This window comes from Aedes albopictus, chromosome 1 (genome assembly GCF_035046485.1).
Source record: "Aedes albopictus strain Foshan chromosome 1, AalbF5, whole genome shotgun sequence".
NCBI lineage: Eukaryota > Metazoa > Arthropoda > Insecta > Diptera > Culicidae > Aedes > Aedes albopictus.
This window is the reverse complement of record NC_085136.1, coordinates 94,737,461-94,750,242: the sequence shown is the minus strand read 5'-3', so window position 1 is coordinate 94,750,242 and position 12,782 is coordinate 94,737,461. Positions and strand designations below refer to the sequence as shown.

The 12,782-nt window shown below is 38.8% G+C and overlaps 1 protein-coding gene across 1 annotated transcript in view; it reads left to right on the top strand.

The window, feature by feature from the left end:
- Positions 1–12,782, top strand: part of LOC109402049 (carbonic anhydrase-related protein 10) — a 451,175-nt gene that overhangs the window by 149,561 nt on the left and 288,832 nt on the right. Inside the window, exon 2 of the mRNA XM_029855977.2 lies at positions 5,720–5,746. The gene's annotated coding sequence lies outside the window, so the exon portion shown is untranslated. The remainder of the gene's footprint in view (positions 1–5,719; positions 5,747–12,782) is intronic.

The following is a 12,782-nucleotide window of genomic DNA, read 5'->3' as shown; positions in this document are numbered from 1 at the left end:
AATAAATAAAATAGACTGTTATTAAAAAAACCCACAATAATTCAGGGCAGACCCTCTTATGAAACTTCTTGTAAAATTGATATGAATATTTTCAACAAAATCCCTCAAATAGGCTTATATAATTCTTTATAAAATTTCTTCATGATTCCCATCTCAACATTTCTATCCCGAAACTGCATTGTTCATTTTTTCAATATATTTGGAACCTTTAGCAATTTCTTCAGACGTTTTTTTGTGGTTTTTATAACAATGTTTTATTTTTGTTATTTTCATTCTATGGTATTACATTATATTCTTCGATTTTATTGCACGATCCGCTTTATTTATTTTTTGCACTTCGATATTGCACTAGTCTGAAAAATTTCAGCCCAAAAAGTTTAGGTCTCCCTGCTAGGTTGTGCTTTTACCTCAGCAATTTAATACACTTTGCTCTGCTTTTTTGTCATTTCTCCAGAAAATCTGAAAACGGTATGCTGTTCTTTTTTTCCTGTGAACAAATCTCACAACTATCTTAGAAATTTCGTCAGAATTGTCGCATGTATTATTTCAAGTAATTATTTATAATTTATCAATTTATTTTTAACTAAAAATTTCAAAGAAATTTCAAGTAATTCTTGCTCAGAATATTTAAATGAGTTCAGCGAGAAATTTTGCCTGAAAATGAATTTTATCGGTAATATCTTTATCAAAGCCCTGCAAAAGTTAGGAATTGTTTATCCGTTTTTTTGCAAACCTTACCTATAGTTTGATCGGAAATACGTCAAGCAATTATTCAAAGTAGTTGACTGTTGCATAATAATACAATATTATTAAGGGATTACTCCAGGGGTATTAGGGGCATAATGGACACCCTAAGCAAATGAGTATGTTAGGCCTATATAACAGACAAAAACTTAACATATTATCAGTTGGCTTACAACTTTAACTTGTTTCCTACGTACTTCAATCATTTACAGCTGGTAGAATGTCATTATTGTGAAAAAATAATGAATTGAAAGCCGTGTGTTTTTTGGGGCTGGCAGGAAAGGTACGGGGCGAAATGGACACCCATCGGGGCATAATGGACACCCCTGCATATTTAATGCTGTATCTTCGAGAATATCGACCAGTTAAGTAATTTGCCAACGGAGATGAATACCACAGATATAATACTCCATCTTAGACGAGTTCACATAACATGAAAGTTAATTAAATAAATTTTAGGCTAAAATGATCGGATTGATTTTTTTCAAACTCTCTAAAACGCCTAACAGTATGCAACGTGCGTACATCCATTCATAATTGTCAGTGTTCATTTCGCCCCGAATAGACTACAACATTGAAATTGCAATTTTCAGTGTGTTCTGATCAAAAATATAATACTTCATCCATTGCTAAATCTAAGTATACATGTAGATAAGCTAACAATTCACTTGGTAGACACACTCAATCACTCGTAATACCTTATTTGCTGCTGCTTCGAAATTATAAGAAATCCACCATATGAAAAACATACTTCAATTTCAATGATATTTTGGTTATTTTGAAGGAATTCAAATGGTACTTTTGATAAATAGAACAATGACTTGTTCCTTTACACTTATGCATTGAAAGTTTTACATAAAATTCAACGGTTTCGGCAAAAACAGGGGTGTTCATTTCGCCCCGGGTGTCCATTATGCCCCTAATCCCCCTACATTCGATTATTTAAAAGAAAACTTCGCAAATGCTTACATATTTCACATGTTTGAAAATAAATGTATATCAAATCTTCTACTCAAAATGCTGAACATGGCCATGAATGCCAGGAATGCTCCCAGAAATATCTAGTAATAGCTTAAAATAAATCCTTTGATTCCAAATTCCGATATCCTGCCTGTTGATTCAATTTTTTTTTTAATTGTTATATATCGCCACGCCACATAAATGAAAAATGAATGCATGAATATTCTGCCAAAAAAAAAATCTTTGGTATAATTACGAGGAAATTCATCAAAAGCTTCACGTCAGTAGAAACAAATATACTAAGTATACCTGCCGGATAAAAGAGCCGCCTCGATAAAGAAGATTTAAAGTGAAAGGTTATGTTCTAGTAGAACACATAATTGCCATTTTTGGTTTTCGGGAAATCCCGGGATTTTCGGAAAAATATCCCGGGATTCGGGATTTTTCAGATTCCGGGATATCCCGGGATTTTTGTCCCGGGAAATCCCGGGCAAGACCCTCTATGTATAAGTAACTTCTGGAGAAATGCTCTAATGAACTCTTGTAGGAATACCTAGAGGGATTCTCCATGGTTTACATGAAAGAGTTTCCACTGAAGCAATTCCCATAGAAAGTCCTCTGGGAATTTCCAATGAGACTCTTGGGGGAATTTTTTAAGGAACCTCTGTAGAAATTTACAAAGGAACTCCTGGAGTAATTTCCGAAGAAACATGTAGTAAAACAAGATAAAAAACCTTTATATTTGGAGGAATTTCCGATCGAACTCCAGGACGAATTTTTAGAGAACTCCTGTGAGCATTCTCGAAAGATCTCCTGAAGGAGATCCCGAAGGAGCATTTTAAAGAAAACACGATGAAATTTCTTAAAGAATTCACAGAAGAACACCTGGAGCAATTCCTGGAGGATCTGATGGAAGACTTCCCGATGATATACCTGGATAAACACCTGGAGGACTTTCTGAAGGAACTTCTGGAGGAGCTCCCGATGGAACTCCCAAAGGAAATCCTGAAGGAGCACCTGAAAAAATTTCCGATAGAACTCTCGGAGAAATTTCCAAGACAACACCCGGAGGAATTCCCGAAGGAACTCTCAGAGAAATTCTAGTTGGAATACCTAAGGGAATTCATGAAGGAGCTCCCTACGGAACTCCAAAAAGAATTCCCTAAAGATCTTTTGGAGCAAATCTCAGTAAAACTCCTAGAGGACTTCCCAAAGAAGCGCCGCGAGAAATTCCCAAGGGAATTTCTGGTGAAATTCCTGGAGAAATTCTAGCAGAAATTGTCAAAAGAACACCTGGTGGAACTTCAGCAGGAAGTCGTAGAGGAATTCCCAAAGAAACTCCTGGAGCATGTCCTGGAGGCATTCTCGATGGAGCTCCTGGAGAAATTTCCGAAGGGACTCTCGGATAAGTTCCAGAAGAAACAAATGAAGGAACGCCCTAACTCCTACAGGAATTCCCGAGGAAGCTTCTTCTTCTTCTTCTTCTTTACGGCTCTACGTTCCCACTGAGACTTGGCCTGCCACGCTTCAACATAGTGTTCTTTGAGCACTTCCACAGTTATTAATTGAAGGGCTTTCTTTGCCTGCCATTGCATGAATGTGTATAATGTGAGGCAAGTACAATGATACACTATGCCCAGGCCCAGAGAATCGAGAAAATTTTCCCGACTGGAACGGGAATCAAACCCGCCGTCCCCGGATTGGCGATCCATGGCCTTAATCACTAGGCTAACTGGAGACCCTTGATGCCTATATATTTTAGGAATGAACCAATTTCACAGTTTGATCTCATTTTAAAAATATGCTATTAATGAGCTCTTTTCCTCTACCTGAGTAGAATCTGCTCAGGCGCTCTCAAGAATTCATCAGTAGCTTGTTTGCTGCTGGAGTATGTAATGCTACTACTGGTACATCTGGTAGTAGAGGATCGGTGTACGGTGTACGGTGTACGTAGCCTTAGCTACGTGGACCCTGGAAAGGATTTCTGGTATGATGTCTGTGGTCCAGCGTGCCTCGAGTAAGTGGCACGATCTTACGTTGACGAATCTTTCACTGTTAGCCACTAACATAGGCCTAACATAGGCCTCGCCTTTGGCAACGGGCATGGGATGTGGACGTCCTTTAGATCGCCAGGCGAGTGAGGGACGCATGCGGGACTGGTACCAACCCTGAACTAGCTCTGCTAGGCTGTCTTTAGGACGGTTGCTACTTCGTATGCATATAAGCCATACATTTTCTCCAATAGATTATTAGTACAAGAGGAAGTAGGTTACAGAGTGTCTTGAGATGCTATAAGTGACTTGTGGTATCTTCTCAACCGTGCATTGCTGCAAGCATGTAGACATGTAAACGGGCCGCGGTCCGCGGTATTCTCAGACTCTGCGAGTTGACTATCTGCTCTAGAGTATGGGAAGGTTGGACACCCGTGGTTGGTCGAGGAGCAAGGGTTTATGTATGAACATAACCTTTGTCTAAGTGCCTTGACTCGCTTGCACAGGCATCCTGGACAATGAGGTTGTTGGCGTGCTAGCTAATTAAGAACGTCATGCTCCACAGTGGCGCAATCCGCTAGATCAGTCAGACCACGAGGTATGCGTGGAATGTAACCTATTATGTACTACACCCGAGCAGGAGAAAATAGCTGAAGAATAGCTAACTCAGGTATGGAAAACCGAATACCTACAACCTGAATGAGGTATTAAGTAGCCCTGCATAAGAGGTAAAATACCTATAATAATAACTGGTGTTTATTCTGTGCATAACGCGTGAATAATGACATCAGGGATGGCAATACCTGAATAATAATCGGAGATTTTTCCATACAAATAGCGACTTTTCCATAATTGAATAATACCTCAAGCAGTCCTCAACACCAAACCAATAACTCGTTGAGGTATTTCATCAATACCTACAAAATACCAAAATAAGTTATTTTCAATACCTGGATACCCAACCAATACCTTCTCTTGGTATGATACCTGACTTTGGTATGCTCCAGTTATGTGGCAGTTATTCATTCCTGCTCGGGCAGCCCAGAAGTGTTCCTCCGCAGGATAAAAACGATTTCTCAAGATCAATGTTAATCAAAGCTCAATTTGAAATGAATTTTAATTGCCTGTTTGGTGGACTTCTACCACCGGAACAGGTTGTCTGTGGTGCTATTCTAAGCCGGCAACTACGCGGAAATTACTTGATGCTTAGATATTTTAGGAATGAAGAACAGTTTTTAATGAATAATAACGATAAGACTAAGTAAAATGGAAAGCTAAGCTAGCCAATCAAACAAATCATCTCTTGGCAATTATTTGACGCTACAACAGTTGATGAAACTATTATCCCTTCGATCCACTTTCCCGTATTACCTTTCGTTACATCAAGTTAATATACCTCCAGTTCCGGCGATTCAGTTTTGGCAAAAAATACGCTCCTGCCAAGGAAGGATAACAGCTGTCCAATACGTGTTTGTTTCAATTAATTTGAAAGCTTTTCGTTTGCTTTCGCCAGCCGGTCTATATTCTTGCCACTTCCGTTCACTCCATCCCATCCCTATCCCTACGCCCCCCAGCGTACTACCATGGATATACATATGGATTCAATTGGCCATCGCGAAAGTAGTGGAGCTGGCAGCTGGCGCGGCCGAGAATCGCCGATTGACTTTGGCTGGGCGGCGGCATTCGACGGTTTCGGTAACGTGCTCACCCACCGCCGACTATCATGTGATAAGCGTCTATTTTTATGGATATTGGTGGTCCCTTTTTGGACAGCACCAGACGCTAGCCCGGATCCTTTTTTGCCCATTCAATCGAATTGTGCAAACAGAAATGGCTCGCTGAGCAGTTCCGCATCCAGTTCGTTTTTTGTTGGTCTTTCTGGGGATGGTAACCTAATTATTGTAACTATAATAGACACAATTTGCATATCGCAATAGTGATAAATGTTTATCATATGAATTTTAAAAATTATAAATTGTTCTGCATTATGAGTAATTTTTAATTGCATTTTACCTTTTTTTCAGGATGTACAACGAGATCTCAGCCTCTTGGTATGCATTTCCAGATCCTAAATGAATTCTGAATGTCCGTAAATATTTTAAATGTCTTTTTAAATGTATTGTATATCACTACAATATTGTTTTTTCAATTTTTTTTTAAATTAACTTTCTATCGAAATGTTCTTAAAAAATAAGTATGTAATGTTAATTGAATTTCAGTGGAGTTATATTTATTGTTGCAAAGAAATTTGTCCAAAAACCTTTTACCAATTTTTGGACCATCTGCGCCTCGGGTTCCATACCAGCCCGTAGGCTCGAAGAGGTATTTGACCGGTCAATAGACTAAAGGAGAACGATCCATCCGGTTCGTCATCATCGAAACGATATGTTTCACCTTTCACCGCCCAAGGTGCTCTCCTGCTTACCACTATTCCCTTCCATCATGGCTACAGCTAGCTGATCCGGATGACTTGAAAATAGACACGCTAATAATCTCCGGCTCAGAACGGTTTTACGGCTGAGGTTCGACAAGACGATTGGGATGTTACCATATCGTGTGGTGTGCAGTGCACTCTGTGTGCATAGTTGTCGGTCAGATTAGGCGCAGGCAGGCAGTCAGCAGCTGATCGAACTCGGGTCGAATGAGATTGCTAGGGCGGCCCCCAAGTGGGGGCTATTTCAATGAATACGGATGAATGACCGTAGTTTGCATCTTGTTCGATAGGCTGTGCAATAATGTGGGGATGTGGTGCAGCTGCAGCGAAGGTGATGTCAGGGAGCTTTTATTGATTTTTGGTCTCCCGGTGGGAATGGAGATTGGTTGAACATTTGATGGGTCTTTCCGATTGAATGTACCCGGTGTATTGTTAAGTGGTTCAGACAAATGCGTTTGTTTAACATTGGTATCTGGAAGCCCATGATAATTAAAATACACTAATTTACAAAATTAAAAGATAGTTTTGAACTTCTAATTACAACAAACATTTTCCATGCATAATCACGCCTTGATTTCAGAATCGAGGTCCAAATTCAAATATTTTGCGTTATAATACACTAATTTTTAACCTTTCATGGAAGCGTTTACAATGAAAACAACAACTACTATGAGAGCTGATGATCTTGAGAATTAAGCAATGCTGTCATGGTAAAATTGGAGCTAGTTACTCAATGTTTTAAAATGCCAGCGCATACCCACAGAATTCTTCTTTAAATCTATCTGAATCTAGATCTATCAAGTCTGGCGTACCTCAAGGGTCTGTGCTGGGGCCACTTTTGTTCTCTTTGTTCATTAATGACTTACCTGCAAATTTGGTGTTTTGTTCTATTCATATGTTTGCTGATGATGTGAAAATATACCTGTGTACCTCTGGTGATGTTGATACAAATGATATGGCTAGAAAAAATAATCATGACCTTAATAATATATTGAGATGGTCGCAAAGAAATCTTTTAGCTGTAAATCCGGCGAAAACCAAGGCTATGCTTATTACCAAGCTCAAGAACCCACCACAAATACCGTTGATTTTCTTTGATGGGGAAAGAGTTGAGTTTTTTGATAAATTGGAAAATCTAGGAGTTTTATTCACTTCGAGTTTACAATGGGATGCTTTTGCAAACTCTCTGGGTGGAAAACATTATGGTACTCTAAAAAAGCTTAATTTGGTTACCAGACACCTTGACAGCTCCATGAAAATCAATTTATTTAAGTCTTTATTTCTGCCACATTTTATCTACGGAGATTTTGTGTATAGTAATGCATCAGCTTCTTCTCTTAATAGACTCCGAGTGGCACTTAATGCCTGTGTTAGATATGTTTTCAACAGTGGTGTCATCGTGGTTACTCCAAGTTACTCACTGAGTAACCAGCTCTTCAGTTCAAAAAAAAATTTTTTTTTCAGGATGCAAAATATAATAAAATACCAATTTTGGTTATTTTGGGTGCACACTGTTAACGCCCTGACTACATCAGTTTTAGTGAATATGGATTTTTAAACAATTCGACATTCTGGACCGCCCCCTCAGGAAGCGAAATATTATAAAATGCCAATTTTGGTTATTTTTGGTGCACACTGTTAACGCCCTGACCACATCAGTTTTAGTGAATATGGATTTTTAAACAATTCGACATTCTGGACCGCCCCCTCAGGAAGCGAAATATTATAAAATGCCAATTTTGGTTAATTTGGGTGCACACTGTTAACGCCCTGACTACATCAGTTTTAGTGAATATGGATTTTTAAACAATTCGACATTCTGGACCGCCCCCTCAGGAAGCGAAATATTATAAAATGCCAATTTTGGTTATTTTGGGTGCACACTGTTAACGCCCTGACTACATCAGTTTTAGTGAATATGGATTTTTAAACAATTCGACATTCTGGACCGCCCCCTCAGGAAGCGAAATATTATAAAATGCCAATTTTGGTTAATTTGGGTGCACACTGTTAACGCCCTGACTACATCAGTTTTAGTGAATATGGATTTTTAAACAATTCGACATTCTGGACCGCCCCCTCAGGAAGCGAAATATTATAAAATGCCAATTTTGGTTAATTTGGGTGCACACTGTTAACGCCCTGACTACATCAGTTTTAGTGAATATGGATTTTTAAACAATTCGACATTCTGGACCGCCCCCTCAGGAAGCGAAATATTATAAAATGCCAATTTTGGTTATTTTTGGTGCACACTGTTAACGCCCTGACCACATCAGTTTTAGTGAATATGGATTTTTAAACAATTCGACATTCTGGACCGCCCCCTCAGGAAGCGAAATATTATAAAATGCCAATTTTGGTTATTTTGGGTGCACACTGTTAACGCCCTGACTACATCAGTTTTAGTGAATATGGATTTTTAAACAATTCGACATTCTGGACCGCCCCCTCAGGAAGCGAAATATTATAAAATGCCAATTTTGGTTATTTTGGGTGCACACTGTTAACGCCCTGACTACATCAGTTTTAGTGAATATGGATTTTTAAACAATTCGACATTCTGGACCGCCCCCTCAGGAAGCGAAATATTATAAAATGCCAATTTTGGTTATTTTGGGTGCACACTGTTAACGCCCTGACTACATCAGTTTTAGTGAATATGGATTTTTAAACAATTCGACATTCTGGACCGCCCCCTCAGGAAGCGAAATATTATAAAATGCCAATTTTGGTTAATTTGGGTGCACACTGTTAACGCCCTGACTACATCAGTTTTAGTGAATATGGATTTTTAAACAATTCGACATTCTGGACCGCCCCCTCGGGCAGTGGTGTCATCGTGGTTACTCCAAGTTACTCACTGAGTAACCAGCTCTTCAGTTCAAAAAAAAATTTTTTTTTCAGGATGCAAAATATAATAAAATACCAATTTTGGTTATTTTGGGTGCACACTGTTAACGCCCTGACTACATCAGTTTTAGTGAATATGGATTTTTAAACAATTCGACATTCTGGACCGCCCCCTCAGGAAGCGAAATATTATAAAATGCCAATTTTGGTTAATTTGGGTGCACACTGTTAACGCCCTGACTACATCAGTTTTAGTGAATATGGATTTTTAAACAATTCGACATTCTGGACCGCCCCCTCGGGCAGTGGTGTCATCGTGGTTACTCCAAGTTACTCACTGAGTAACCAGCTCTTCAGTTCAAAAAAAAATTTTTTTTTCAGGATGCAAAATATAATAAAATACCAATTTTGGTTATTTTGGGTGCACACTGTTAACGCCCTGACTACATCAGTTTTAGTGAATATGGATTTTTAAACAATTCGACATTCTGGACCGCCCCCTCAGGAAGCGAAATATTATAAAATGCCAATTTTGGTTATTTTGGGTGCACACTGTTAACGCCCTGACTACATCAGTTTTAGTGAATATGGATTTTTAAACAATTCGACATTCTGGACCGCCCCCTCAGGAAGCGAAATATTATAAAATGCCAATTTTGGTTAATTTGGGTGCACACTGTTAACGCCCTGACTACATCAGTTTTAGTGAATATGGATTTTTAAACAATTCGACATTCTGGACCGCCCCCTCAGGAAGCGAAATATTATAAAATGCCAATTTTGGTTATTTTGGGTGCACACTGTTAACGCCCTGACTACATCAGTTTTAGTGAATATGGATTTTTAAACAATTCGACATTCTGGACCGCCCCCTCAGGAAGCGAAATATTATAAAATGCCAATTTTGGTTAATTTGGGTGCACACTGTTAACGCCCTGACTACATCAGTTTTAGTGAATATGGATTTTTAAACAATTCGACATTCTGGACCGCCCCCTCAGGAAGCGAAATATTATAAAATGCCAATTTTGGTTATTTTGGGTGCACACTGTTAACGCCCTGACTACATCAGTTTTAGTGAATATGGATTTTTAAACAATTCGACATTCTGGACCGCCCCCTCAGGAAGCGAAATATTATAAAATGCCAATTTTGGTTAATTTGGGTGCACACTGTTAACGCCCTGACTACATCAGTTTTAGTGAATATGGATTTTTAAACAATTCGACATTCTGGACCGCCCCCTCAGGAAGCGAAATATTATAAAATGCCAATTTTGGTTATTTTGGGTGCACACTGTTAACGCCCTGACTACATCAGTTTTAGTGAATATGGATTTTTAAACAATTCGACATTCTGGACCGCCCCCTCAGGAAGCGAAATATTATAAAATGCCAATTTTGGTTATTTTGGATGCACACTGTTAACGCCCTGACTACATCAGTTTTAGTGAATATGGATTTTTAAACAATTCGACATTCTGGACCGCCCCCTCAGGAAGCGAAATATTATAAAATGCCAATTTTGGTTAATTTGGGTGCACACTGTTAACGCCCTGACTACATCAGTTTTAGTGAATATGGATTTTTAAACAATTCGACATTCTGGACCGCCCCCTCAGGAAGCGAAATATTATAAAATGCCAATTTTGGTTATTTTGGGTGCACACTGTTAACGCCCTGACTACATCAGTTTTAGTGAATATGGATTTTTAAACAATTCGACATTCTGGACCGCCCCCTCAGGAAGCGAAATATTATAAAATGCCAATTTTGGTTATTTTGGGTGCACACTGTTAACGCCCTGACTACATCAGTTTTAGTGAATATGGATTTTTAAACAATTCGACATTCTGGACCGCCCCCTCAGGAAGCGAAATATTATAAAATGCCAATTTTGGTTATTTTGGGTGCACACTGTTAACGCCCTGACTACATCAGTTTTAGTGAATATGGATTTTTAAACAATTCGACATTCTGGACCGCCCCCTCAGGAAGCGAAATATTATAAAATGCCAATTTTGGTTATTTTGGGTGCACACTGTTAACGCCCTGACTACATCAGTTTTAGTGAATATGGATTTTTAAACAATTCGACATTCTGGACCGCCCCCTCAGGAAGCGAAATATTATAAAATGCCAATTTTGGTTAATTTGGGTGCACACTGTTAACGCCCTGACTACATCAGTTTTAGTGAATATGGATTTTTAAACAATTCGACATTCTGGACCGCCCCCTCAGGAAGCGAAATATTATAAAATGCCAATTTTGGTTATTTTGGGTGCACACTGTTAACGCCCTGACTACATCAGTTTTAGTGAATATGGATTTTTAAACAATTCGACATTCTGGACCGCCCCCTCAGGAAGCGAAATATTATAAAATGCCAATTTTGGTTAATTTGGGTGCACACTGTTAACGCCCTGACTACATCAGTTTTAGTGAATATGGATTTTTAAACAATTCGACATTCTGGACCGCCCCCTCGGGCAGTGGTGTCATCGTGGTTACTCCAAGTTACTCACTGAGTAACCAGCTCTTCAGTTCAAAAAAAAATTTTTTTTTCAGGATGCAAAATATAATAAAATACCAATTTTGGTTATTTTGGGTGCACACTGTTAACGCCCTGACTACATCAGTTTTAGTGAATATGGATTTTTAAACAATTCGACATTCTGGACCGCCCCCTCAGGAAGCGAAATATTATAAAATGCCAATTTTGGTTATTTTTGGTGCACACTGTTAACGCCCTGACCACATCAGTTTTAGTGAATATGGATTTTTAAACAATTCGACATTCTGGACCGCCCCCTCAGGAAGCGAAATATTATAAAATGCCAATTTTGGTTATTTTGGGTGCACACTGTTAACGCCCTGACTACATCAGTTTTAGTGAATATGGATTTTTAAACAATTCGACATTCTGGACCGCCCCCTCAGGAAGCGAAATATTATAAAATGCCAATTTTGGTTATTTTGGGTGCACACTGTTAACGCCCTGACTACATCAGTTTTAGTGAATATGGATTTTTAAACAATTCGACATTCTGGACCGCCCCCTCAGGAAGCGAAATATTATAAAATGCCAATTTTGGTTAATTTGGGTGCACACTGTTAACGCCCTGACTACATCAGTTTTAGTGAATATGGATTTTTAAACAATTCGACATTCTGGACCGCCCCCTCGGGCAGTGGTGTCATCGTGGTTACTCCAAGTTACTCACTGAGTAACCAGCTCTTCAGTTCAAAAAAAAATTTTTTTTTCAGGATGCAAAATATAATAAAATACCAATTTTGGTTATTTTGGGTGCACACTGTTAACGCCCTGACTACATCAGTTTTAGTGAATATGGATTTTTAAACAATTCGACATTCTGGACCGCCCCCTCAGGAAGCGAAATATTATAAAATGCCAATTTTGGTTATTTTTGGTGCACACTGTTAACGCCCTGACCACATCAGTTTTAGTGAATATGGATTTTTAAACAATTCGACATTCTGGACCGCCCCCTCAGGAAGCGAAATATTATAAAATGCCAATTTTGGTTATTTTGGGTGCACACTGTTAACGCCCTGACTACATCAGTTTTAGTGAATATGGATTTTTAAACAATTCGACATTCTGGACCGCCCCCTCAGGAAGCGAAATATTATAAAATGCCAATTTTGGTTAATTTGGGTGCACACTGTTAACGCCCTGACTACATCAGTTTTAGTGAATATGGATTTTTAAACAATTCGACATTCTGGACCGCCCCCTCAGGAAGCGAAATATTATAAAATGCCAATTTTGGTTATTT